This window comes from Dipodomys merriami, unplaced genomic scaffold, assembly GCF_024711535.1.
Source record: "Dipodomys merriami isolate MVZ:Mamm:240054 unplaced genomic scaffold, mDipMer1.0.p SCAF_7, whole genome shotgun sequence".
NCBI lineage: Eukaryota > Metazoa > Chordata > Mammalia > Rodentia > Heteromyidae > Dipodomys > Dipodomys merriami.
This window is the reverse complement of record NW_027206290.1, coordinates 50,765,360-50,792,076: the sequence shown is the minus strand read 5'-3', so window position 1 is coordinate 50,792,076 and position 26,717 is coordinate 50,765,360. Positions and strand designations below refer to the sequence as shown.

The window sequence follows — 26,717 nt, the reverse complement described above, 5'->3', positions numbered from 1 at the left end:
TCCCTTTCCATCTTATTTCCCCATCCCTTCCTTGTACCTCCTAGAATCTATTCCTAAATAAAACACAGACCCTCAGTCCTTCCCTGGTACAGAGGTGGTCAGCCTGAGTCATGAGCCTTCCTGTTCTTTCCTCCTCTCCTCCCATATGAAGCCCTTCTGAACACACCCCAGTGCCATCTTTGTTGAAACAGGTGCTTGTCTGAAAATGGACTGACTTTCACAACCCTGCTTCTGCTTTCACATCTCAGGATTCTCCAGATCCACAGTGGGCAGTGGGGGCTTCTTCCCCTCAGTGCTTCCTACAACCGCAGTGGTCACCAAAGCCCACACTGCATACCTCAAGTGCCAGGGAAGTGCCTGCTTGGCTCACGTGGTTCAGGGCTCCTGTCCAGTTTTCGGCCCCTGATAGGCCTTACAGTCCGGTATCCTCATGCATACAATAAATGTAATGCCTATTTCTACAGATTTATTGTTGACCTAAAACCCGACTTTTTTAGTAGACAGTTCCAGGAGCTTTGATACTATACATAGATACATAGCCACTATCACAATCAAAGACAGAAGTTTCAGGCTGGGGATGTAGCTCCCTGATAAGACAATTTCTTATTGTGCTTAAGACCTGGCTTTACATCTCCAACACCTCAAAAGAAGACAGTTTCATTCACACCTAACCCCTGCAAACTCCTTAGAACCCTGCCCTACTGCAGCCTATGGTAACCACGGACTTACCTGTTCACCATCCCTCTTTCTTTGTGCTTGCCTTTCCAGGGTGTACGGGAATGGAATCACATTTGATGCAGGCTTTTGAGCCTGGCTTCTTTCCCTCAGCATGCTCGTTAAGGTATACTCAGGCTATTGCCATTCTGGATGGCATTCCTTTCTATTGCTGAGAAATGGCCCATGGCAGAGATAGCTGTTTGTCCATCCGTTCATCTCCTGAAGGACACTGGGGTTGTTTCTGGTTTTGTGGAACCATGAATCAAGCTGCTGTGGTCAGTGTGTTCATATTCGGTGCAAAGGTAAGCTTCTATTCCACTTATTCCAATGCCCAGGAGTGGTTTATGAATGTTTTGTGAACTGGTTTAAGTCCCGTGTAGTCTATTTCCCCCTTTTTTCATATGTTCTTGACCTTGCCTAAGCTCTGCTTTTGAAGAACCCACCCTAAGATAGCATGTGACCTTCTGTATAAGACCAGATGGGACACGATGAGGCTGTGCTACATCTGGGGCTCTGGAGCAAATAAATCCTGCACAAAGCCCAGACTTGTGATTTCCCATGAAAAAGGAAGTCTCTGTGTGCCAGTAGCAACTGACTATTTGCTCAACTGGTCATGCTGCACAGAGAAAAATCTTAGCACATTCTAAACCTCTGGTGCAGATCGAGTAGCCTTCACCCTTAGGAGTTGCAATGATTCCTTTTTTAAAGAAGTTTTTATTTATTTGCTTAGTATCTAAAATCCATACTTTAGAGGATGTGGACGAATACTCACTACCTTGCCTTCAACTGTAATTCCCAATAACAGCTCTGCTCAGACATGTCCAGATGTTTTCAGTGCCTATATTTCGCATTTTATGATAGTAAATAAATCATGGATATTTTCTCCTAGTTGAATCTATAGAGACCATCCCTCTCCTCACAAAGGAACAAAGGCACTTTTAAACATCTGCAACTTGTCCCAGAATGCTTTTCAAGATTATTTTAGTCCATGAACATGGAGGAGGGGCACAAGAGGGAAAACAATGTCCTTATTTCCCCCATATTATTCAAATAGATTAGTTCCCTCAAGTATAATCCTCATGGAACTGTCGATTTCACAGACTGACCTCTGTGCCTGAGGCCATCTCCTCCAGGCACAATCCTGAAGTTTTCTGGTAACCAATCCCCATCCCTTCCCAGTGGAATAGAGCCAATGTGCCATGCCTTGGCTTGGGTCTGACCAGTTCCCTGCCTGCCATCAGTCTGCTAGGGAACTTAGATAAGCATCTGGCAGAGAAGGCAACTCTATTCTACTCTCTCTCCCCCTTCCTTCCCTTTCCCTCCCTCCCTCTCCCTCTCTCTCCCTCCCATCTTCCTCCCCCCCACTCTCTCTCTCTCTCTCTCTCTCTCTCTCTCTGAAGTGATACAGCTCTTTCAGCAGATTCTGGAGCATCATAGAATCCTGAGATCAACAGCTATGAATCTAGCAGTACTGTTCCCCCAAGCAGCTCCTGGCTCTGCTCTGCCCCTATCCTTTCTCCTTCTTTGTAGTCTCTTTTACTATTTCCAGCTATTTGACCTAACACTAGATTGTGAGCTCCAAGAGGGACTCCTACCAGGATTGGACATTCCACTCCCAACCTGCACACCATCAAATACTACAGCCACTTGAACTGTAGCCCATACACCCAAGGAGAAAAATGTTTTATGCTGCTAGTAGGTAAAGTACAGGACAAGGCAGGTCTAAGCAGAGAGGGAGGGTTAGGGAAAGGCATCCAGGGAAGGGAGAACAGCTTGTGCAGGGCGAGGAGCCCACTCGTCAGTACAAACATGTCCAAGTTAGGAGGAAGAAATCTTCTGTCTTCTGTATACCAGCATCAGTTATTTCAAATCTGTAGTTCAGTGGGCCCTGGTTGGGGGTGGAGTGCTGAGAAGAGGATGTAACTGATAAGGGCCCGGTCTGAGTGACTGATGGCAACTGCTCAACTAGAACCATGTGTACCATCTCTCTCTGAACTAACAAGCTAGCTTTCTTTCCAAGGCAGCATCTGAGTTAGAAACCTATGGCAAAGGGACCCAATGAGGTTGTCCTATAACCTAATGAGTCACTTTTTAGGACCTGAGTACCGATTCATATCCCGAGTTCAGGTTCAGAAAACCAAGAGAGAGCACTTCTTGATGGGAGCCAGTAGCCTTCCATGTCCAGTTCATTTCAGCCACAACATGGAAGCCCACCTGGGTATCTGCAGCATCACAGGTAATTGCTTTGATGATCCAAAGCCTCCCTCTTCCAGAGGCCTAGCAAAAGAGTTACCAAGTAAAACTAAATGGGTTTCTCTTCTTGCCGCACTAGCTCCAACCTGAGGGAGAAGGAGGGCATGTATACCATAAGGCAGGCACAGGGAGCTCCAAGCTGGATTAAGATGTGACAGGAGGGAGGAGGCTGCATCTCCTCCAGTACCATCTCTACAGGGCAATCTTGGGCACTCTCTGGACCTCTTGGGGACTTAGTTTCACTTGTAAATTATGATCCACAAACGAATCTGACTTCTCAAATACAAGTGAGCCTAAGAATGGCCCAGAGTGCTTTTTTCAAATCCAGTTCCTGGTATCCTCCACTGGAACCTAGAACAGAAAAGGAATATTAGTGGAAGTAGTTAAATCTGAATACTATACCAACCAAGGGGACCACCCTGGTGTTGGTTTCTCAGCTTGGGCAACTGCTCCTTGATCCTGTAAAATGACAACATTAGATGAAGCCAACTCAGGAGAGGCACAGGGGAGCATTCTGTGCCATCTAAAATACTCCAAAATAAAATGCTTATGTTTTAAAATGCCAATTCCTAAATTTCAGCCAGAACATTGTGAGTTCAGTAGGTTTGGGGGTGGGGAGAATTTTGACCTGCTTCCTAGGACCAATGAGAGAGTCTGTAGAAAGTTCTGAGATTTTGTTATGCTGCACCTCACTAAGACCACTCCGAATGCCCAAGTTCTAGGGGACGGGTTTCTACCTGAGGCAGAAAATATACAGCAAGAAATAAATCAGAGAGGCCCAGAGGAGGCTGAGAGTGAGGGTAAGGTCAGCGCTGGAATCTGGAGGGCTAGAGAGAGAAAGGACGTTGGAAGGGCAGTTCGGAAGTCTTGAGGATAGGCAGAGCTAGAGACCCCATGTATCTGCAATGTGCACTGTGGGGTGTACACGTGGATGGTGTCATGGATCTGCAATGTGCACCGTGGGGTGTGCACGGGATGGTGTCTAGAGCATATGCCTCCAGAAGTCCACAGGTTTCACCCCTGAGAAAACACACAAGGGGTTCATTGACAAGGCCTTGAAATCAGATCTGAGGAATAGCTAGAAGTTCTGATCCCTGCATAGAAATAGCAAAAATGGTCCTAGAGCAATAAGTGCAAAGGCCTCACCTCACTGCCTGCTGATCCCTTCCTGTGTTGAAAAGGGCTTTGACTGAAGGGGTGTCCTTCCGAATGGTCAAGGGGAGAAAGGGATTGCCTTCTGGTACAGAAGAGGCCACCGGATTTGTTCCCTAAAACATTAGAAGGGGAAGAGACAAGAAATGACCCAACATGACCACATGAAAGCAGGTAAGGCTTGGCACTGGGCAGAAAGAGTAGCAGATGGTATGGTAAAAACTGATCCAGAGAGAAGTGCTGTCCTGTGCTCCTCCCAGGAGCAGCTGGGAAGACTTTATGCTCAGCTTCTAACTTCTGAGTCCATTGAGCAGGGCTGTAAAAGCCCAAGGAGTTATTGCTGCCATAAATTTAAAGAAATGAAGCATTATGGAAGATAATTTTCCTTTTGATTCCCAGCCAGGCTTCTTTTTTGGAGAGGTGGCTCTAAATCCATGTTGTCTCTGAGCAGTGTCTCCTTGCTTCTCTGCCCATGCCACCAGCTTTTGGTCACACTGGTTGTCCGCTTGGGCTGCTGGTGGTCCCAGCCTATCCCAGGACAGCACCACAGCCCAGCAAACTCATTCATTCAAGCACAAGTTTAAGAGGTCTTTTTTCCCTTTTTGCCTCTTGCTTTATGGTGACCTCCCTTACTTTCCTGCCCTCTGTTTATCTTTCGGATTTCTATTTATAAAAAAAACCCTTGCCTGGTCAACTTGGCCCAGTTCCACATCCATCAGCAGTCTCACATCATGCTGAAGTAGATGCCATCAGTAGTTGCAACATGACAATGCAGATGCCAACTCAATGGCCAACATCTTATTTCCCCACCCCACCCCCGGATTCTACTGGAGACAAACATAGGAAAATTTACAACCCATGTAGCAATTGATGAGTTAAATATGCCTGCAGTTGCTGAGCCTCAGTTGGATAACAAAACAGAATTGGGAACACATACTTGCTCACATATTTGCTCACTCTTGTAGTGTTCCATTCAAGAAAATTACACAGCCATGGCCCACACTAGATGAATTCCAGCAGAGGAAAAGAGGAGGAATAAAGAATTGTGTGTGTGTGTGTGTGTGTGTGTGTGTGTTCGAGTGAGTGAATGTGCATGCATGTGCATGTCAGTGCTTAAGGATCTGGGTACTATAAATTGAGAGGATAAGTAGGATTAAGAGAGATGGGAAGATTGATGAAAGAGGTGATATTGGTCAAGATGCATTGTACTCATAAAATAGCATGTTGACTTAAAACCCTTTATAATGATGATGGTGATGATGATGATGATGATGATGATGATGATGGCATTGAGCATCTCCCAAGACAAAGGTAGATCCACCAACCATAGGAAGTCCCCTCTTTTCCACAGCTGAATGGAAAAAGGAGAGTGTATAAGCAGCCAGAGGCTGGAGATTACATCCATCGCTAAGCACCTCCAGCCCTCCAAGCCTGACCTTCCCTATGAACATCTCATCTGCTCCTGAAGTCACTGTGGCTGGAAAAAGACCTTGAAATATAGCTTGATGAAAATCTCACTAGTGTGATTGTGTATCTTGGAAGTTTGTATCTCTTCTGTGTTCTGAGTAGGTGGTGGAGATTATATAATAAGACTAGGCCATACATGGACCAAATACTGGACAAAGAATGATCCATACCCAGCATGGGGTGGCATGAAATTTCATCACAGTATTCAAATTTTTAAAAAGATGCACTGTTTATTTCTGGAATTTTCCATCTAGTATTTTCAGACTGGTTGACTGCAAACAACTGAAGCTACAGAAAGCAAAACCTAAGATAAGGGGGCACAACTATATTCAGAGACAAAGCCATGCCCACACAGATTCCAATTTTGGAAGACTCAGCCCTTGGGCCCACATTTGACAACTTGCTCACTAGATGATTCCTATGGATACCTGAAGGGCCACAAGGGGGGGGGGGGTCCTGGTTTGATTATTTTGAATGATTTAGGCAATGGAATGTAGCAAGCTGGATTTTAGTTTAACTTTAGGTGACTGAGACTTTTAGTCTAAGGCTGAGTATATGAACCATCCTGTCTCCCAGTTAACTGCAGACAATTGTGTTCTAGAAGAGCACCAATCATATGCAGATTTCTTTAAATGTTGAGAACCTAGGCAGCACTCTGAGATTCATGGTTTTCCATGAACAAAGTGACATTAATGAGTTCTTACCCAATGGGTTATGCAAGTCAAAGAGCTAAGAACAAGCTTCTAGTTGTTGGGCTCACATTTTCTTTGATTCTCTTCTTTCCAAATGCCCAGGGCAAAGAGCTCCTTTGCAGGTGGAAGCAGCCAGGTGATGGAGGGAGATGAGCCACTTTCTCATTTAGGTTTTTAAGAAGTGGCTGAAGCTGGGTACTGATAGTTCATGCCTATAATCCTAGCTATGCAGGAGGCTGAAAACAGTTTGACAACAGTTTGAAACAGCTGAAAACAGTTTGAAACCAGTAGGGACAGGAAGGTCCATGAAACTCTTATCTCCAATTAACCAACCAAAAATACTGAATGTGGTGCTATGTCTCAAATGATAGAGCACCAGCCTTAAGTAAAAAAGCTAAAGGTCAGCACCTAGGTCCTGAGTTCAAGCCCCAGTACTGATACAGAAGTGATGGGGTGGGGAGAGTGGCTGATATGCCCCTGTGTGCTTTCTCTTCTGCAGGTTGGAGCTAGGCAATTGGTTTCAGGTGACTGGCTGAAACACGTGGAGGAGGGATTCCTGCAAGGAATCTTGCCCTAAAGGAAGGCCACCTTCCAGCCAGAAACTCATAATTTGTACTCTACAATAATTAAGCAACAAATAACCTCCGATATATGAGACTTTGGCCCTGTGAGGACCTTCTGTCATAGTGGCCAGCATTATCACAGTAGAGATGGACCAAGACTTCTGCAGAACTTCCGATAAGGCAAGCATCTTCGGGAAGGTCTGTCTACTTGAATAAGGCAAGCAGATTCAGGAGAAAAGAAAGGATCCTGTTCCAAGACCCTTGTTAAATTCAATTAAGAGCACATGCTTTGGGCAAGGATGCCCTGAGCATGCAGCTTTTAGTCTTAGGCTCATGGCTGAGGCAACAGAGCACACTGGGGAGATTCAATTTTCTAGAATGAATGCCTGACTATGTATGCACATAATCTCTGACATGACATAACAACCTCACTTAGACTAGTTGGAGAAGAATCAGGAAAGGCCACAGGGAAACCCAGATGATCTTGTCTTGCTTTAATTAGGAGGACAGGGACAGCAAGGAAAGTGGCATTAATTACTGAGACCCAGGCCTAGCCGTTAGTGCCCCTGCTAAGAGCACTGGGCACTGACCATAATCGCCCGCCACTTGCAGCTGGTCCAGATGATTTGTACATGGGCTGTTTCCTGTGTGGTGACACAGCCAGGAAAATTCACTGTCCTGTGAATATGTCCGCTGGGATGAGGACATGTGCTACTTACCGAAACTGTTCCAGCTGTAGTGAAAGATGCACACTTCCCAATACATGAAGCACAGTAGGAATCTCCAAGCTGCTTCTGCATCCCTGCCCCGCACTACCCTCAGCCCACTTCATGGGAGGTGAGGCTCATCCCTACTATGCCAACTGCTAACACAGACTCAGACAGAAAATATGGACAAACTCCAGAGCCTGCCTTTGTGTCCACACATCAGCTCCAGTGGCACCAGAGCCCCGCCTCCCAGCCTCTCCGTTGCTCTGTGCCCTGAGACGTAGTATTCATCATTTCTGAGCTAATCTCATCACCTAAAACACATAATGATGTCTGACCTCCATCACAGGTTACTGGAAAATCAGGTGAGACAAGGCAGGTCCCGGTTCAGTGTCTGATTCCCTAGAACCATCCAGTATCATCAGCATCCTTATCAGACATGAAGCTTGGACAAATCATAAATAAGCTCTGTGGATCACTGGCCTCCTATGAACCTGTTTTCTCTTTTGCCTAGTGATAGAAAGGCCTCTGTCCTGTCTTTCCCTGGCTGGGATTCTCTGTGGCACATAGGAAATGGTGGGTACCAAGCCCACCATATCATTCACCACGGTCACTGAGTTCTAGTCGCTCAGGATAGGCAGGTGGAAGAAGTGACTGGGGAACTCATGGTAATGGCTAGAGTTCCCCAGTGCTCAGAGCACACTGCCTGAATTAGATAAAGACACATGGGGCTGATGGAAGGACAGAGCCCTGTGACCATGGCAACCCTCATCAGGATCTCCATTTAGGGTTGATTAAGGAACATTTGCATAAATTAAGAGTCCACACATCTCCTTCATCCAGACAGGGGCATGGCCTACACATGCCTCTCTCCATTCAGTAACCTCCTGGCTTTGGGCAGAGCTGCAGAGACCTGGGAGGCTGATCTAGCACATGAAGCTCTGGCTCTGCTCCCTAGTCTCTCCAGAGTCCCCAATACCAACATACTCCTTTTTCCCGTCCCTTCATCACAGTCTCCCAGCCTTCAAGGTAGATGGCCAGCAACCCCCCCCCCATACCCACACGATTTGCCTGCTTACTCTGGATGGTAGCTGACAGGTTCGTTTCTCTGCTGCTGTCATTATTTTCGGTTTGAACTCAACTTGTCTGATGTTATGTAAAGATACAGCATACAAAGTCCTTTTGAGTCATGAAAGGACATGTGACATCCTGGAAGGAGTAACAAAGCCAAGCTCCAGAGGCATCACCCAGACAACTGCAGTGAGCTTGGTGTACAGAGACGCAGAAGATTGGGGGCAAGGGAAGCATCAAGAGAAAGGGTGAAAGCCCTCCAGCTGAGCCAGGCTCTCCTCAGAGCACTCAGACTCCACAGCAGGGTTTTGCACTGGAAATGATGCAGGCTCCAGCAGCGCATTCTTTGTGGAGACAGTTGGTAAGGGTTAGATTCTGGTGGCTCACCCTGAGTGATGAAGAGAAGCCTCCAATGGGGAGGAATGTTTTGCTGTGGAAGACCCACCATGAAAATGGGCGTATTCAAACTGAGGCCTCTCCCTATGGACACCCTTCTGTGGGTCTAAGTTACAGAAGCCTGTGCATAACCCTGCTATTCTACCAGTTGTTCTTCTGTTTCTTGAAAACATTGCTAGAGGCCAGCACTGTTTCCTTAAGCCCAGAGGAGCCCACCCCAGACCAAAGCAATGTTGGATGCCAGCTGCCAGATGGATGCTAAACATACTGTCTCCTGTGCTGGGCATTCTGACAAACTCTTTTTTTAAAAAAAAGTTTGTTGTAAGGATGATGTACAGAGGGTTTACATTTACACAAGTAAGGTAATGAGTGTATTTCTTGTCTAACAGTGTTACCCCCCCCCCAAAGCTGTAAAGTTCATTTCCAACATAGTGTCTCATGAGTATTTCTGTTGCATCCGTTCACCACTTGTCCTTTATCTATTTTGTTATTACCCTTCCCTTCCCCAAATTGGATAAGCATGTATACAAGACACAGGGTACCAAGAAAAACGGTGACAACAGAGGATAAACCAAAGGAAAAAAAGGAAAGTATACAGTACATTATAAAACAAAAATAAAGAAACAAACAAACCTCATTTCCATATCTTGGGGTTCATTTTGATTAGCATCATGTTATAGGGTCATATGTACATAGAGTTATCCTAGACATATACTAATTATCACAAATTAGGGAAAAAATGGGATCTATGTTTTTTGGGTCTGGCTTACTTCTTTTAATATGATTTTTTTCCAAGTATTTCCATTTCTTTATGAATGGGGCAATGCCATTCTTTCTGATGGAAACATAGCATTCTATTGTGTATATATACCACATTTTCTTGATCCATTCATCTACATGAGGGGTATCTGGGTTGGTTCCATATCTTAGCTATGGTAAATGATACTGCAATGAACATAGTTGTGCTGGGTCTGGGAAGGTGACTCAGTGGTAGAGTGCTTGCATGCATGAGGCCCTGGCTTCGAATCTTCGACACCACATAAGCAGAAAAAGAGAGAAGTGGCACTGTGGCTCAAATGGCAGAGTGCTAGCCTTGAGCTGAAGAGCTGAGGGACATGCCCAGTCCCAGAGTTCAGGCCCCACGACCAACAACAACAAAATAAAAGAACATAGTTGTGCTGGTAAAACTCTTGATCTTTGCTTTCCTTGGATGGGGTGGAAAGCAAGCCCCTTCACAGACCAGGATCCTGATGAGAGCTACATACCCCTGGACCAGCTTCCCAGGGGAGCTCCCAAATTAGGTGGTCAGCACTTACTCAGTTCTCTGAGTCACAGACAAGAATGCCTGAGTGCTCTTGGAAAACTTTCCAGGTAGGTAGGCAGGCCCTTCCACCAGCCCCATTCTTGTAGAAGCTGTGGAAACAACTGAGCTGGACTTGTTCTCAGAAAATCACTGAGGGATTCTAGAAGGAAGAAAACACAGGGAAGGAGAGATTCCAGAGGCAAGTCTGAGCAGTAGGGCGTGGCTGCCTGAATGCCCACTTTTATAGTCTGGCTCAGGTGACCCCACAGAAACACCCCTAAAGGAGCCCAAACCCAAGCCCAGTCAAGCATCCTCACTCCCCTTTTATTCATCTGTTGAGACCTAGTCATGATGCTGTCCTCAGCACTGAAAGAACAGGACACACCCACTCAAGCTGGGTCCAAATCCCCTGGCTTCTCTTCCTGGGGCAGAAAGACTAACAAAAGAACCCATCTTTACAATGATCAAACCTAGAGTTAGACTTGCTGCTAGAAGGTCTATTGTCTTTGGGATAGGAATGGTCCCCTGGTCCAAGAAAGCCTCAACCCTTGACAAGGCTTAACTATAAGTCCTAGCTTTGACATCCATCCATCCTTTCTCTGTTGTTTTGCTATTACCAAGGGCTGGGCCCCAGTCTCGATTTTGATCGACTGCCCAAAATCTGCTTCATCTGTTTCCAGGACTCTCCTGCTTTTAACTCCAGCTGTGGATATTGGTGGGGCCATAATGAGTATCCGTAGCTCCCAGAAATGGTGGGTCTGCCAGTTTCTGGGGAAACCCTTCTCCTTAGGGCTGTTCCCAGTACCCGTTGTTCTCCTTGCCCAGTAACATAACCTTGTACATCCACTGACATTGCCCTTGAAGGTGTTCACTGAATGATGGCCTGAACAATGAATTTCTAGAGGTGATGCACCAATATATGCCCATCACTGGTGTTTTCTCATGATTGCATGTCAGCCTGCCTCTGTATACCTCTTGACTCTGTAGTGCCTCCCACATATCCACCTGCCAGAGGGAACTTTGCAACTACTTCAACCAATAAACCAGCAGCAATAACATCATGTGACTTCTAAGATTGAGACACTCCTCTTCTGAGTGTTGTACCTCTTGAGGCCCAGAGCCACCACATAACAGACTGGCCACCCTGATGTTACCCTATTGGAGATCATGTGGAGAAAACTCCGTGCTTCTGATGCTCCATAGACAGGCTGGTGAGCTTTCTAGCTGAAGCCTCAGACATGTGGGGCAGAGAAAAGCTGTCATCTCTATGCAGCTCAAATCCCTAACCTACAGACCAGTAAGTACAATAAATATTGCCATTTAAAGCTGCTAAACATTAGGGTGGGTTGTTGTGCAGTTACAGTGTCTAAGACAATTTGTGTTTCTCTAAGGACATCTTTGCTTGGGCGTGCAGGCTGTGGGAAGCCCATGGCCATAAGCAAGGATGTGATTCTGGTCAATTATGACAGGGGAGGAGGCGGCAGCTGATTCCTCTCTCTGTTTGTCCTCACTATTTCATATCTTCTCATCCAGATGGAACTCACACTTCTTCTCTGGCTTCTTATAGAATCTTCAATGGTCAGTAATAGCAGAATTGCAAAGGCATAAACACTGAACAGGAAATGACTTGTAGCAGATAGAGGGAATGGGTCTATACAAATGTGGTCTCCATGCAGAATGTCTGTGAGGAGCATTTTCCTGGGGTAACAGGAGTGGGTGCTAGGGTATCCACCCCCACTCCAGGGTCTTCTGGATTCTTATTTACATCTCCAGGAAATGTGTAAGAGTTAGAGCTCTGATACAAAAGTCCATCCAAAGTAATCAATTAAACAAAGTCTAAACAAATGAAGATGCCTTCACTTACCAGCATTGTGTTCCAAGTTTGTGTGTGTGTGAGTGTGTGTGTGTGTGTGTGCGTGTGTGTGTGTGTGTGTGTGTGTGTGTGTGTGTGTGTGTGTGTGTGTGTGTGTGTGTACATTTCTGGAACACTACTTAAGAGAGAGGAGATCTGAAGCAGCAAAGATCATGTCATTTTCTGTCATATGGTTACATGAATGTATATACCATTAAGAAGAAAATAATACCTGGGCACTGGTGGCTCACACCTATAATCCTAGATACTCAGGAGACTGAGGTCTGAAACTTGAGGTTTGAAGCCACCTTAGGCAGACAAATCTGAAAGACTCTGATCTCCAATTCACCAGCAATAAGGTGGGACTAGAAGCATAGCACATATAGTAGAGCACCAGCTATGAGTTAAAAAAGTGTGAGGCCCTGACTTCAAGCCTTAATACTTGCACAGGCAACCCATCCTCTCCACCCAAAGAGAAGAGAACAGTTTCAGTGTATTCAAGTATGGAAAAAATTATGGAGAATATTGTTTTGATATATAGGGATTTGAAAAGCTGAAGTTTGAAAAGATATTAAAAGACTTTCAGAGAAACATTAGAGGAAGGAATAGGAGAAACTCTAGGGCTCCTTGGCACAGGCCAAAATTTTGGTTGACCCATTGTAACAATGAGATGTACAAAACACTATGTTGAAAACAAACTTTACAACTTCAGCTGCGGGAGGGGGGGGGATAGTTGTGGAGGTGGGAGCAAAGGGATGGTAGGGGGAAAACAAAGGAGGAAGCAACAATGCTCAATAGGAAATGTACTCATCACCTTGCTCATGTAACTGTAACAGCATTTTTACAATAAAAAATGTACAAAAAAGAAAACCAGAAATACAACAAATCAAAGAAAGATTGGACAAATGGGACTACATGAAACTGCAGAGCTACTGCATGAAACTGCACAGCTTCTTCATGGCAACGGATCTAGCAAGATCAATAGAAAGCCCATGGATTGGGAGAAGATCTTCACTAGCCATACAATGGACAAGAGTCTCATATCTAAAATATACCTGGAACTCAAAATATTAAATCCCCCAACAACAAATCCTCAAAGAAACAACCACCCGATTAATAAATGGGCTAAAGACTTAAAGAGAGACTTATCTGAAGAGGAAATAAGAATGGCCAATAGACAGATGAAGAAATGCCCAACTTCTCTAGCCATAAAAGAAATGCAAGGGGCTGGGAAGGTGGCTCAGTGGTAGAGCGCTTGCCTTGCATGCATAAGGCCCTGGGTTAGATTCTCCAGCACCACATAAGCAAAAAGAAAAAAGCCGGAAGTGGTGCTGTGGCTCAAGTGATAGAGCACTAGCCTTGAGCTGAAGAGCTGAGGGACAGTGCCCAGGCCCAGAGTTCAGGCCCCACGACTTGACCCAAAAATAATAAAGAAAGAAAGAAATGCAGATCAAAACTACAATGAGATACCACCTCACCCAAGTTAGAATGGCTATCATCAAGAAATCTAATAACAACAGTTGCTGGAGGGGTATGGCCAAAAGGGAACCCTACTGCATTGTTGGTGGAAGTGTAAACTTGTTCAACCATTTTGGAAAGCAGTATGGAGGTTCCTCAAAAGACTCCACATAGAGCTCCCCTATGACCCAGCAATCCCACTTTTGGACATTTACCCAAATGATCACAAACAAGACCATACTAAAGCTACCAGCATGGTATGCAGCATTATTTACCATAGCTAAGATATGGAACCAACTCAGATGCCCCTCAGTAGATGAATAGATCAAGAAAATGTGGTATATGTAGTGGAATTCTATGCTTCCATCAGAAAGAATGACATTGTCCCATTTGTTAGGAAATGGAAAGACTTGGAAAAAATTATATTAAGTGAAGTAATCCAGGTCCAAAGAAACATAGGTCCCATGGTTTCCCTTATTTGCAATAACTAGTATAAGTGTAGGACAAGCAGAAAAGGCCGAAAGCTATGTACATATGACCATATAAGATGATGCTAAGAGAAGTGAACTCCAAGATAGGGACACAAATTTTTTTTGCTTGCTATTGTTTTTAATGTATTTATAGTGTTCTATATGATTTTGTTTGTTTCTTTTGTATGTTCCTCCCCCACAGTATAACCCCTGATTACATTGTATTTGGTTTCAGTGCCCTGTATATTGAATATACATTTTTCTAATTTGGGGAGAGGAAGGGAAAAAACAAAATGTTTAAATAGGGATACAGGTTGACCCATTGTAACAATGAGATGTACAAGACACTATGTTGAAAATGAACTTTACAACTTTGGGGGAACGGGATGGCGGTAGGAAGGGGAAGTAGTTAGGGAAGTGGGAAGTAAGGGATGGTACTGGAAAAGCAAAGGAGGAGGCATCAATGCTCAATAGGAAATTACTCATTACCTTACTCACGTAACTGTAACCCCTCTGTACAGTATTTTTACAATAAAAAAATTTATTTTAAAAGACTTTCAGAGGTTTGGAAAAAATTATATTAAGTGAAGTAAGCCAGGCCCAAAGAAGCATAGGTCCCATGGTTTCCCTTATTTGCAATATCTAGTATAGGTATGAGTCAAGCGGAAAAGGTCAGATAATGTGATGTTAGGAAAATGAACCCTTAAATATGTATTTTAATGTTTTCGTTTCTTTCGTGCATGTGTTTCTAACGCATTTATAAGATTATTTCTTTGTTGCTTTGTATGTCCCTCCCCCACAGTGTAACCCCTGCTTTCACTATATTTGATGTCAGTATAACATGTGGAGGAGATGGGGACAAACAAGTCGTTTAAGGATTCAGGTGGACCTGTTGCAACAATGAGAAGTACAAAATGTCATGTCAAAACCAGCTTTACAATGTCGGTGTGGGGGGGGAGGGGGGTATAATTGGGTGGGGGGAGGGGGGTAAAATTGGGTGGGGGGAGGCGGGGAAGGGAAGTGAAGGGTAAACAAAGGAGGAGGCTGCAATGCTTGGTAAGAAATGTATGCATTATCCTGCCCATGTAATTGTAGCCCCTCTGTACAGTATGTTCTCAAATAAAATAAAATACAATTAAAAAAAAAGACTTTCAGAAAGATGTTCCCAATTGGGTAGTTTTCCAGCACAACACTCCAATGGGGAGGGGGGAAGGGATAGGGAGGGCAGGGAGGGAAGGAGGGAAGGAGGGAGGCAGGGAAGGAGGGAAGGATCTGGACTGCTGTCCATGGTCCTGAAATTTTTAATTCTGCCCCATGCAAATACAGGGAGAGCTGGTGGTTGGGATGCCCAAGTCTTTCAGTCTCAGGCAACCTGATCAGAGCAGGGTCACTCAGCCTCTATGATAGTCAATGCACCACTACAAGGAAGAAGGAAATACAGTGGTACCTGATCAAATTCTCCACAAAGTGGTCCTGAGTTTGAATTGAGACAAGTCTTAATTTGGGTTCCATTCAATCTCTCCTGGGAAATATGGCCTGCCACAAAGAAGCAAGAGTGGAAAGTCAGAAGGGAGAGAGATATAGAAGGCTAGATGAAGACCAAGAGAGAGCATTATCAGTCAATGTAGGTTGCAGGTCCTCTAGGACTTCTTCAGTGAGACCAGAAGGTCCTTTGTGTCCTAAAACAGTCTGTGAGCTTCAAAAGACCAAAAAGAAAGAAGAAATCACCCACTGGCTTCTATCTCCATTGGTCATAATCCATCCTTTAACATACAAGCTTTCTCATACTTCAGGTTGCCCTATCTGGCCATGGGGGACAGCACTGGGAGACCAGAGCCCAAGGAGCATCTGAATGGCATGAACTCAAGCCCACAGAGCCACACGCACAGAGACTGTGCCAACCCCTGCCACCAGGTGGCAATGGAGCTTCTAAGAGAGCCCTTTGCCCTGAGTTTCACAAACATGAGTTAGGAGACATATGACCTTCTTGGAGGTCAGCAGTACTATGGCACTGGGTTCTGTCCCACAACACATGGCCATTTAGATTACCTTCCTTCTTCCTACCTGCCTAAGGTGAGGTAAGGTACTACACAAGTCACCCAACACATATTAAGCACTGTGCTTAACATTGGCTTGGTAGCATTGGCATTACCAGTAGCATTATCAGGGTCAGCATTGCCATACGGAAATCTGCTTAGTATGTGAGAGTCATAGGGAAATCTGCTTAGTATGTGAGAGAGCTGCAAATGTTCCGCAATCTGAGTAATTGGTTGTTTAACTATTGGGAGCTTGACATCTGCAACAAGGAGGCAGATTACAGCACAGAAATCCAAAGACACATTGGGTAAAGGGTTTTGGGCTGGAGTCTTCCTTCTTGATTTCTTGTCCAACTTACTTAGAAACTAAGTTACAAACAAGGATTGTAGACTCTCCTCTGCAGTGTATTGGTCACATATAGATTCAGAGGTCTCGCCCCAGACCTGCTGGAGTAGAGTCCACAAGGGTGAATATGGCAATAACTAAGAAAGGTGATTTGTTTTATATTGTACCTGTTAACACTAAGGAACACTTGTCCAGCCTTTTAGGTCCCAGGAGGCCAGGGCCCCAGAGACCCCTAGAACCTAGACTTTACACCTGCAAGTCCCCTCTCAGGAGGTGGAATTTTTTTCTTTTCACCTCCCATTTCAGTCAGTAAGGTTTTCACTGCTTTGACCCTGTAACGGAGTCCAATTTCCTGACTTTTACTAGAATGACCACATCTGCCTAATAACCTACTGTTTTATTCTTGAAGCATTAAAGGCACATGTGTATTTGGCATTGAAGCGGCAGTGAGGCCTTCAGCAGATGAATTTCTCCCTTTGTGAGATCTCCAAGGAAACTCACAGGCCTTCCAAGTACAGGATATGTATGCAGTCACAGGCCTTCCATTCTTGATGTGTCGGTGAGGTCCTTGAATCAGGAGCTGTTACCATCTCAGGAGCTTACACCCACACGCCCCAGACCAAGAGCTCTACTTTTACAACTTTTAACCTACACAGAAAATACCTGGGTATTTTCTTCAAAGGCAGATCTGACTCAGAAGGTCTGGGACAGGGCCTGAGACTGAGGGATTTTCAAGATTTCATACATACAGTACGGTACAGTATAGTACAGGAACCATTGGGTGGTCTGAACTGATGCTCCACTATTCCCTATGGATCCCTGTGGGAGAGGCATTGGGAGGGGACTGCCACACCTCAAGTGTTTATTTCTGGTACCTGCTACCTGCATCAAAGGTGTGTCCCAGTTAGATCTTGGCCTTTAGGTTTATTTATTTATTATTGCATAACAAAACACTTGAAAAGTTAACAGTTTAAGCCATGTATGGAGCTCACACGTGTAATCCCAACTACTAGGAGGCAGAGCTATGAAGGATCACAGTTTGAGGCTGATCCCAAAAAAACTGAAAGACTCTATCAGAAAATGAAAGGGCGGGGGGGAATAAAGGGGAGTGGGAAGGTGGCTCAGTGGTAGAGTGCTTGCCTTGCATACATGAGGCCCTGGGTTCGACTCCTCAGTACCACATAAGCAGAAAAAGCCAGAAGTGGTATTGTGGCTCAAGTGTAGAGCGCTAGCCTTGAGCTGAAGAGTTGAGGGACAGTGCTCAAGCCCAGAATTCAGGCCCCCAAAAATAAAAGGAAATGAACTAAAGCAAAAAGGGAGGGTGGCATGCCTCAAGTGGTATAGCACCAGCCAAGCAAGCACAAGTTCAAAGTTCCAATGCCACCAAGAATAAAAAGAGCTTGCATAACAATGGATTAGAGCTCTGGGTAGTATAAGCTGGAGCTGCAGAGCTCAACATTCACATCACTGGTGCTTTACTAGAGAGTTAAAAATAGCTGTTATACTCATTCTTCAAGGAAATAGAAGAGGCAATCTAAAAATTCATATGGAACAATAAAAGACCCCGAATAGCAAAAACGCTCCTCAATAGAAAGAACACTGCTGGAGGAATATCAATACCAAATTTCAAACTCTACTATAAAGCCATAGTAATCAAAACAGCTTGGTATTGGCATAAGAACAGACCTCAGGACCAATGGAATAGAATTGAAAACCCAGAAATGAACCTACAGACCTATAGCCATCTAATCTTCGATAAGGGAGCTAAAACAATAGAATGGAAGAAAGACAGCCTCTTCAGTAAATGGTGCTGGCAAAATTGGTTAACTACATGTAGAAAACTAAAGCTAGATCCTTATATATCACCCTGCACCAGAATCAACTCAAAATGGATCAAAGACCTTGAAGTCAAAGCAGACACTCTGAAAACATTAAAGGATGGAATAGGAGAAACCCTAGGTCTCCTTGGCTCAGGCCGAAATTTTCTGAATAGAGACCCGGAAACACAACAAATCAAAGAAAGGTTGGGCAAATGGGACTGCATGAAGTTGCAGAGCTTCTGCAGGGCAAATGACATAGCTAGCAAGATCAATAGAAAGCCCACGGATTGAGAGAAGATCTTTACTAGCCATACAACGGACAAGGGTCTCATATCTAAAATATACTTGGAACTCAAAAAATTAAACCCCCAACAACAAATCCTCAAAGAAACAACTGCCCAATAAATAAGTGGGTGAAAGACTTAAAGAGAAACTTCTCTGAAGAAGAAAGAAGGATGGCCAATAGACACATGAAGAAATGTTCAACATCCCTAGCCATGAAAGAAATGCAAATCAAAACAACATTGAGATATCACCTCACTCCAGTTAGAACAGCAAAAATCAAGAACTCTAACAACAACAGATGCTGGAGGGGATGTGGACAGAAAGGAACCTTACTTCATTGTTGGTGGGAATGTAAACTTGTTCAACCACTTTGGAAAGCAGTATGGAGGTTCCTCAAAAGACTTCACATAGAACTCCCCTATGACCCAGCAATCCCACTTTTGGGCATTTACCCAAATGTTTACAAACAAGACCATACTAAAGCTACCAGCACAACTATGTTTATTGCAGCGTTATTTACCATAGCTAAGATATGGAACCAACCCAGATGCCCCTCAGTAGATGAATGGGTCAAGAAAATGTGGTATATATACACAATGGAATTCTATGCCTCCATCAGAAAGAATGACATTGCCCCATTTGTTAGGAAATGGAAAAACTTGGAAAAAATTATATTAAGTGTAGTAAGCCAGGCCCAAAGAAACATAGGTCCCATGATTTCCCTTATTTGCAATATCTAGTAGATGTATGAGTCAAGCGGAAAAGGTCAGATAATGTGATGTCAGGAAAATGAACCCTTAGATATGTATTTTAAATGTTTTTTTCTTTCATGCATGTGTTTCTAATGCATTTATAAGATTATCTCTTTGTTGCTTTGTATGACCCTCCCCCACAGTATAACCCCTGCTTTCACTATATTTGATGTCAGTATAACTTGTGGAGGAGATGGGGGAAAACCAGTTGTTTATGGATACAGGTGGACCTTTTGCAACAATGAGAAGTACAAGTTGTCATGTCCAAAAGGAGCTTTACAATGTCGGTGCGGGGGGGGGGGGGGGGAAGGAGAAGGATTGGGATTGGGTAGGGGGGGGAGGCTGGGAAGGGATGTGAAGGGTAAACAAAGGAGGAAGCTGCAATGCTTGGTAAGAAATGTACGCATTATCCTGCCCATGTAATTGTAACCCCTCTGTACAGTATGTTCACAAATAAAATTAAATTAAATTTAAAAAAATAAAAATTAAAAAAAAGCTGTTGTCACTTGTGATCTTCTACTTCCCTGTGAGACATGGGTAGCTCAGGCTTTATCCCAATATGGTGGCCTCAGGCCAATGGGGCCTCTAAGGCAGCTGGTTTCAATGAACAAACATTCCAAGAAGATAAACCCCAAGGTTCAAACATCTATCAAGTCACTCCTCACATCACACTGGCTGATGTCCTATCCTAAATAAGTCACATCTGAGCCAAGAATCAACAAGGAAGAGCAGAGACCTAGACCACAGGTCCACCATATTCCTAAATAAGTCACATCTGAGCCAAGAATCAACAAGGAAGAGCAGAGACCTAGACCACAGGTCCACCATATATCTCTGTTTCCCACATCAGTGTTTGCGCATTTGTCCTTATCTCAAGATCAGTTCTCTTGCAAATGATTTCACCTAATAGCTCACGTGGGAGAGTCTTAGATCTTAGTAATTATCAGAGAACTGCTTTCTGAATTCAGCTTCATTAGAACATTTTAAAGGAAATAGTTCATTAAAAGTTCAGAAACCCTCATTGTCATGCAAGGCTTGCTTGCTTGAGTTGTTACATTGAAAATTAATGCATTCTTCTAGACATTTTTTGATGGAGGAGGAATTTAATTCTTTGAATAATATGACAAAATTTTGCTAAAGATCGACAGCAATGGATATTAATCACTCTTCTCATTTCAGAAACTGTTCTCCCAGTCCAATTTTATTATTCTATAATGAAGGGAATTGGGTTTGACACCACAGGCCACAAAGCTAATAACCCATTTTTACTACCCACAGAGTGACAAAGAGACCAGGAGCTCCACCTACTTCCTGGGGATTTTACTATCCCCTGTAGCCATTGCAGGAGAGTCCATGCTGCTAAAGCAACAGACAGCAGCACACTCAAGGTTTACATTTCAAAGTTGTTCCTGCAGCTTGTACCTAGGATTATTTATAAGAAATACATGTACTCTCTGGGTGCAGGTGGCTCATGCCTGTAATCCTAGCTACTCAGGAGGCTGAGATCTGAGGATCATGGTTCAAAGCCAGCCCAGGCAGAAAAGTCCATGAGACTTTCCAATAAACCACTAAAACCAGAAGTGGCACTGTGGCTCAAGAGGTAGAGCGCTCACTCATCTTGAGCTGAAGAGCACAGGGACAGCGCCCAGGCCTAGAGTTCAAGCCCCACAACCAACAACAACAACAAAATACATGTACTCATTACCTTACTCATGTAACTGTAACCCCTCTGTTCAGTATCTTTACAATAAAAAAGAATTTTAAAAAATAGAAATACGCCTGGAGCTAAGGGCCAGTAGCTCATATCTGAAATCCTAGCCACTCAGGAGGTCGAGACGAGGACTGTAGTTCAAAAACCAGCCTGGGCAGAAAAGTCCATTAACCAGCTAAAATCTGGGCTGGAGGTATGGTTCAAGTGGTAGAGCACTAAGCAAGCTGAGTAAGGTTGAGGTCTGACTTCAAGTCCTGATACCAGAATGGAAGAATGAGGAGGAAGTGGAGGAGGAGGAGGAAGAGCAGCCAGCTGAAGGCTGGTTGTTTCCATCTGTAGTCATAGCATTCAGGAGGCTGAGGCTGAGATCTGAGGATCAAGGTTTGAAACCAGACCAGGCAGAAAAGTCTGTGGGACTCTAGCTCCTGTTAAAATATAAAAAGCCAGAAGTGATGTGTTGTCAGTAGCAGAGCTCCAGGCTTGAGTGAAAAGCCAAGCAAGAGATGTTGGTATAATTTGTGGAGGGGAAGGGAAAAAACAAATCGTTTAAATAGGGATACAGGTGGACCCATTGCAACAATGAAATGTACAAGTCGTTATGTCAAAAAACAAACTTTACAACTTTGGTGGGGGGTTGGGGGGAGGATCGGGTGAGGGGAGGGAGGAGTATGGGAAGAGATGGGAAGGGGAAGCAAAGAGGAGGCAACAATGCTTGATAAGAAATGTACTTGTTATCTTGCCCATGTAATTGTAACTCCTCTGTACGGTATTCTCACAATAAAAATAAAATAAGACAATGACAACAACAACAATAACAAAAGAGCAGAAGGCTCTGAATTTCACAAGCCCCAATACCAGCACCAAAAAAAAAAAAAAAGAAGAAATACAAATGGGGAGATCACTTCAAAATTTTCCTTAAAACTTATTCTGTTTTTCAGTTCAAAATGAGGAGGACATGGTTAAAAAAATGATTCAGACAGATCAAAAGTTGGACAATGAAAATTATTTCCCACCCTACCCTCATGTCTGAGTTCCAACCCTCAGCTTTCCAAAGAGAATGAGTTATTATGTGCCCACAGAACATATACCTGTGATGAGATAGACATTTTTGTGCATAGATACACAGTCTTTTAGCAATGGCAGCATACCCTATGTGGAGACATGCACCAATGCGCCCGTGTCCTCCACCTTCATAAAGCACCTGGGAGTTCTTTCCAGAGGCCGGCCTGAGTCACCTCCATCATTCCCAGGCTTCTGCAGGGTCACCTGAACACTTTTTCAACCTCTGACCTTCAGATATTTAACTTTTCCAGAGATGCTAGAATCAAGGAAACTGTTTCTTGATTTAGACATTCCCAGAAAATTGACCAGGTCATGTGAGTTTTTAATTTTTATTTGCATAAAAATTAAGCCTAATATTCTTTTGAATTTGACTCCAAAATTCTTTTTTTTCCTGTAGCTGTGGCTTCTTCCACTCTTGAATTCATCTTTTATTGTGCTATTGATTTCACACTGTGTTTGTAGATGACTTTATGCTGTGTTTGTAGGTGTTTAGAGGTATAGCATTTGTGCACATGTGAATATACGTGCACACGTGTATATCTTCAAATCAACTCTGAAAGTTATTGGCTATTCCTCATTTTATGTTATGAAATTCATCAATTTCTGATTTTGTTATTGTCTTTTCAAAGACAGTAACTTGATACTCATATACATTTTTAACTAATTTTTACTTTTTTTTACTTCTTCTCAGAAAATGCTAGGAACTTGAATACTTATTATTATTATTATTATTATTATTATTATTCACTATATATTTAAACCCTGGAGATATTCTTATAAGTCAATATGTACTTAACTTTCCATATATAGGGTAACCATTTTGTGTTCATTCTTCATAAAATTCATAAATTTACATTCTTTTTAACATATATTTTATGGTAAGGCTGCACATTTCTCAGTGTGTGTGTGTGTGTGTGTGTGTGCGTGTATGTATGTATGTGTTGTGTTGTGTTTCTGGACATAACTTTATTCAATGATTATTTTCCTTTATATAGACTTTATGTTGGGAGTCATGTTTTTTTTCTTTCTTTTTTCTTTCTATCTTTCTTTATTTTTCTTTTTTCTTCCTTTCTTTCTATTTTTTGGGACCAATACTAGGACTTGAAACTAAGAGACTGGTCCCTGACCCTGAGTTTTTTAACTCCAGGCTAGCACTCTGCCATTTGAGTCACACCTCAACTTCTGGCATTTTGCTGGTTAACTGGAGACAAGAGTCTCATAAACTTTCCTGCCCAATCTGGCTTCGAACCACGATTCTCAGCTCTCAGCCCCCTGAGTAGCTAAAAGTACAGATAGAAGCCAAGGACTCCTGACTTAGGAGGCATTTTCTTTCAGCACTTTGAAGATATTGTTGCATTTTGTTCAGATTTCCACTGACTCTATTAATAAGTCAAATTGGAGCATTGCTTTTTCCCTCTGGACACTTTTAAATTTTTGTGTATGTTTTTCTATCCCATGCCTGAATGTGGCTGCCTTTGTACTCAGCATTTGTGTTTCTTGGATCTGTATCCTGAGATTTTCAAACAATTTGACAAAGATTTTAACAATAACCTCTCCAAATATTACTTTGGACTTACTGTATTTCATATTCTTTGCTTTTTTAGAGTCTGGTTAAACATTTGATCTTGAAATATGGCCTATGTCTCTTAAGACATTAATTTTTTTCTTTATGCTTCAATCTAGATATTTTCTTCAACTTCATCTTTCAATTATTCCCTCTTTAACTGTGTTAATGTGCCTAGTCCGCTATTACAGTCATTTTGAAATCTTAATTTTAGTTCTTTTTCTACTGTGTAATTTGTGTTAGATTGTTCCATAACTTTTGGTTATGGAAAGGTAAAAGTCTCTTTCCTTAGCATATACATCAAGTTGATTTATAAGTCTGGACATGAAAACTGCTTTAAGGGTCTGTTTCTATAGTGCTGTGTTGATGATGTTGTATTGTTAAATTCCATTCATGTTGGCTTGCCCTGGACAACACGTAATCATTTAATGAAACCCTCCACTTTTACTGGGAAACCTTTTGTCAGGAAGCATGGCTAGATGGCTGGTTTTCAAGTTCTGAAATATTTGATAGTATCTTCTTTTGCTTTTATATCAAAATATTTTTCCAGCAATTTAATTTGTGGGTTATTTCTTTTTTCTCTACTAAAGTATGCTGTTTCCTTTGCTGATTGCATTTTGTTATTATATGCAAGTTAAAAGTCAAACTTACTTTCTCCTTTGTATGTGACTTATGTGATTTTTTTTCATGAGACTTTGTAGGGTTATTTTTTTTTTGCCAGTCCTGAGGCTAGAACTCAGGGCCTGTGTGTTATTCTGAACTTTTGTGCTTAAGACTAGCCCTCTACCACTTGAGCCACAGATCCACTTCTGGCTTTTTGTGGTTAATTGAAGATAAGAGTCTCAGAAGCAGAAAATCTTGAGCTGGCTTTGGACTATGACCCTCAGCTCTCAGCCTCCTAAGTGGCTAGGATTACAGGTGTAGGCCACCAGCATCTGGCTGTAGGGTTATTTCTTCTTTTCTTTATCCCAAGTGTTAGAATTACAGGTGTACTCCACCAGGCTCATCATAAATGATATTCCTTAAACTTGAATAAGAAAAATGATGAACTAAGATGTGAGCATTATTTTTAGTCTTTGAATAAATGTACCAGACATCTCCCAAGAGAGATCTTCCAGCTACTAATTATGAGGTTGCTAGGTGGTGGCATTTAAAACATTCTTGGGAAGAATGGGACCAGGTTTAAGGAAAGACATAGTGCCGTTTGGTCTCTTTTCTCTACTTGGCACCATGGCAACCAGAACTACTACTTTTCACAAATGGACTCCCACCCATGACTGGATGCCCTTGTAAAGATTCATTGCTTGCCCTGAGTGTCCAGCCCTCACATGTGGAATGAGGATGGATGATGGAATCATAATCACAGGATGCTGTGTTTCCTCATTTCCTACCCCTTCCCCAGGTTGCTAAAGCTCAGCATTCTTATCCCTTCTAGTTTTCTGTAGATCACCTGTGAAACTTGAGCTCTACATGTAGAGCCTTGAACTTAGGAGATCTGAATCTTCAAAAGCCTTTTAGTCTCTACCCATGTACACATGCCAAAGGAATGGAATGGAGAATCTTCTAAAATAGGTTTTTCTTCTTAATCACTCAAATATCACTTGAGCTAGACTTTCCCAGGTCCTAGGGCACTTGGTTTGTTTGTCCACTGTCATCTGTATTCATGTTGCCTTTGTTCTAGTAAATTTGGTCTAGTAAATATGAGCCTTTATGAGTTCAGATCCATTGGAAGACCCGGGTTCCATCTCACCTTTCGTTGTATCTCAACCTCCTCACATGACATTGAAATACAGTGAGAACTCTCACAAATGCTTGCTGAATTGAATGTGAGTGGCAGTACTGGGCAAACATATAAGATATGAAGTGGACCAGGCACAGATGTGATCCTATAATCCTAGCTATTCAGGATGTTAAGATCTGAGGACCATGGTTCAAATCCAACCTGGACAGGAAAGTCCATGAGACTCTCATCTCCAGTTAACTACCAAAAAGCCAGAAGTAGAACTATGGCTAAAGTGATAGAACACTAGAATTTAGTACAAAAGCTCAGAGACAGAGTCTAGGTGCTGAATTCAAGCCCCAGGATTGGTACCAAAAAAAAAAGATGTAAAGTAGGTATAAGTGAGAAAGGGAGAAATAAAGTCATCTACTAAGTGATCTACAATTCATGGTATGTGCTATGCCAAGAAAGAAAACTAACTGGAGGAGGTCTAACTGAAGAGACAAAGAAATGGCTACACCCTCTTGGATCAAAGTAAAGAATCCTGATTTGTAACTAGACAAAGTGACTCATGAAGGATAGTATCATTCCTCAGTACTGGGAGCTTCCAGCTCTTTGGCAGGAAAATGAATTTGTGTATTCTAAAGCCTAGACAAGCCAAGCTGTTTACTGAGAAATTATTCTCACTGATAACTGGGCATCATGACAATATGCAGGGAAGTTTGTTTGAGATATAATTCACATAGTCACACACAACATTAAATTCAGGGGGAGGTAATGTATCCACCCATACCAGCCATTTTTTAATTCTTTCCCACCCATAGGTTCCAACAACCACTGATCTGACTCATGACTTTATAGGTTTTTCTACCGTGGACATTTTATATGAAAGGGATCTGTCTTCTTTTACTTGACTTAATGTTGTAAGGCTCATTCATGCCACGTAGCACGTACTGATTTATGTGTCATTCTTTTATGCGGCAGAAGAATATATGAATATGCCATATTTTACTTTTCCACTCAGAAAAACCTGGTCGTTTTGGTTATTTCCATCTTTTGATATTACAAATGATGCTGTTGCCAACATTTATTTACAATTTTTGTGAATATATGTTTTCAGTTCTTCTGAGTATCTACTTAATAGTGGAATGGTTAGATGGTAGATTAACTCTGCGAATAACTTTCTCTTACTATTTTCTACAACTCTTACACATTTACCAGCCACATATGATTATTGTAACTTTAATATATATCTTCCAACACTTGTTATTGGTTATCTTTTATAGCCATCCTGCTGAGTATTTCATTGGACTTTTGATT

General features: G+C 42.8%; 1 long non-coding RNA gene across 2 annotated transcripts in view; it reads right to left on the bottom strand.

The window, feature by feature from the left end:
* Positions 1-2,103: 2,103 nt before the first annotated feature.
* Positions 2,104-26,717, bottom strand: part of LOC138816658 (uncharacterized) — a 104,001-nt gene continuing 79,387 nt past the window's right edge. The window contains exons 3-4 of one of the 2 annotated variants that reach the window (XR_011368705.1): positions 4,117-4,238; positions 2,104-3,321 (exon numbers count right to left, since the gene is read on the bottom strand). This is a non-coding gene — a long non-coding RNA (uncharacterized lncRNA). The remainder of the gene's footprint in view (positions 3,322-4,116; positions 4,239-26,717) is intronic. The other variant, XR_011368706.1, reaches the window with a different exon arrangement.